Genomic DNA, 2,263 nt, shown 5'->3' with positions numbered 1-2,263 from the left:
TNANANATAAGAAATAATATAATAATATAATATATATATATATATATATATATATATATATATACATGTATATAAAATGTGTATATTACTTTTATACCACGCAGTTTGTGGATGTACTCGCACTACATTAATTTTTCAATACTACGAATTATCAACAGTGTCGATACCATGATACGTAATTCGCATTATTCTAATAAAATTGATGTTGGTGTCGCTAGTGTAAAGAGCGTCACATAAAAAGGCCGCAATGGCCGCTCTTAGGTTTCTCTCTGTTATGATTCTCCACTTTGATAATGTTTAACGATTCGCGTCGTTCGCGATTGTTCACGATAAGCAACGATGAATAGATTCGAATATGCTGATTCTCGCTTTATGCCAAACGAAATTTATGTGAGATGCGATATGGTTGTGCGTCTCTATGACGGTGATACAAAGGTAATAATAACTATAAATATAAATAGTAACTGTAAAAATAAAGGTAATAACTGTAAATATAATAATAATAGTAACTGTAAAAACTATTGCAGATGAAATGATCGATTTCGCATAATAATTTGAGGAAAATGTACGTTTAGATTTCATTCGAGATAGCTAAACTTACAGGATCAGACTTTAAGTCTGCTATCAATTTTTGATAGCAGAAGGGAAATAAATTTCATACGAAATCTATATAATGCATAACAATGTCAGCAATGCCACTAGAAATTGGACAGAATCTGTTGACGTTCTGTACCAGCAAAAATAGAATCTACTGATAACCTGATGGCAAATTTGCAGCAAAAATTGAGAAATTGAGAAATTGAGAATCTGATCTGTCACTGGAATACTTACAAGACTATCCCTTAGTGGTATCTGCTCGCATATAAAATTTGTCAAGTTTTTATATAACCAAAGTCTATATATAATATAATAGAAGCTTGAAAAATGTCATAATTATTTTTGCATTGTATGTGCATTTACAAATAGTACAAGACATGATTGTATTTTTGCATGGCTAATGAATATTACTATAAAATGATAATTATTATTAAGCCTTTTCTAACAAGAATACTGTAATACAATAAATCATTTCATTCTTGTTTCACATTAGCAAACATTATCTTACTGGAAAATGCCCATAGTTGGAAAACCTGGAATTGAACATAGTATCGCTTGTTTGCTAAAAAGCAAATTTTCAAATCTAATACTTTAATGTAAAATATATCAATTTCTATTAATAAAATAGTTTACAATTATTTAAAATAATAACATTATTTTTAAGGATTTCTCAATACCAATAATATGATTTATAGATATAAGAATGTTTTCCAGCAAGGACACAGACATATACTGTGTTTCACTATGTAAGATACATATTGGAATACAGTTTAATTTCATAGTAATACATCAGAATGCATTGTAATATTTGATTCTTATTTTTATTTTACTAGTATATTCTTACTGGTATATCAATAATAGATTTTAATGTAAATTTATATAAATTTTTCAAAATTGATATTTATTACAAGACAAACATGACTACCAAATAACTTTTTGAAAAGTTAATTAGTTAACACTAATATGTTTTATGTGCTTGTATTTAGCTTTTATATTGTGCTTTTATACTTTGAACAGTGTAACAGCTCATAGTTGAAACACTTTGTGTAAAATATAGTGTTACACTGTTGTCCATGTACATTGTTGGAAAACATCCATAACTACAAAGTAACAGTCTGCTTAATTTCTGCTGTCATTAGATTGCACTGTGCAGATCTACTTAGTTTCTGCTATCAATCTATCAATTAGCAGGTTCCACTTGATTTTTGCTGCTAATCTGATTACATGAGACTATCAGTAGAACATAAGTTAAATGCAAACAATTAATGTCAATCTGCTAAAATGTTCTGTAATCAAATCTATTGTCAAATCTGGCAATATTTTCTGCTAATATTTTGCTTATCAGGATAAATTAATTATTCTAAGTTTAAGTCATGTATGTAAAAATATTAATATTAAAATAACTTTTATTTTGATAGACAAATTTTGAAAATGGGGAATTAATTCTAACTAGTCACAGAATACTTTGGGGTAGACCTGGTGATGTACAACGAGGTAATACCTGTTTGTCATTGTCACTTAGACATATCATTTTCTTCGAAGAAGAAAATCCTAAACCATTTTCCTTTGGGCGTAGTAAAAAGATTGTGTTGCATCTCTCTGAACCTGCTATTGGTAAAACTTTAACTATAATATAAATGAAACTTTAACTATAATATAAATGAAA

This window comes from Atta cephalotes (genome assembly GCF_000143395.1).
Source record: "Atta cephalotes unplaced genomic scaffold scaffold00047, whole genome shotgun sequence".
Classification (NCBI taxonomy): Eukaryota; Metazoa; Arthropoda; class Insecta; order Hymenoptera; family Formicidae; genus Atta; species Atta cephalotes.
The sequence above is the reverse complement of the archived record's forward strand: the minus strand, read 5'-3'. Positions refer to the sequence as shown.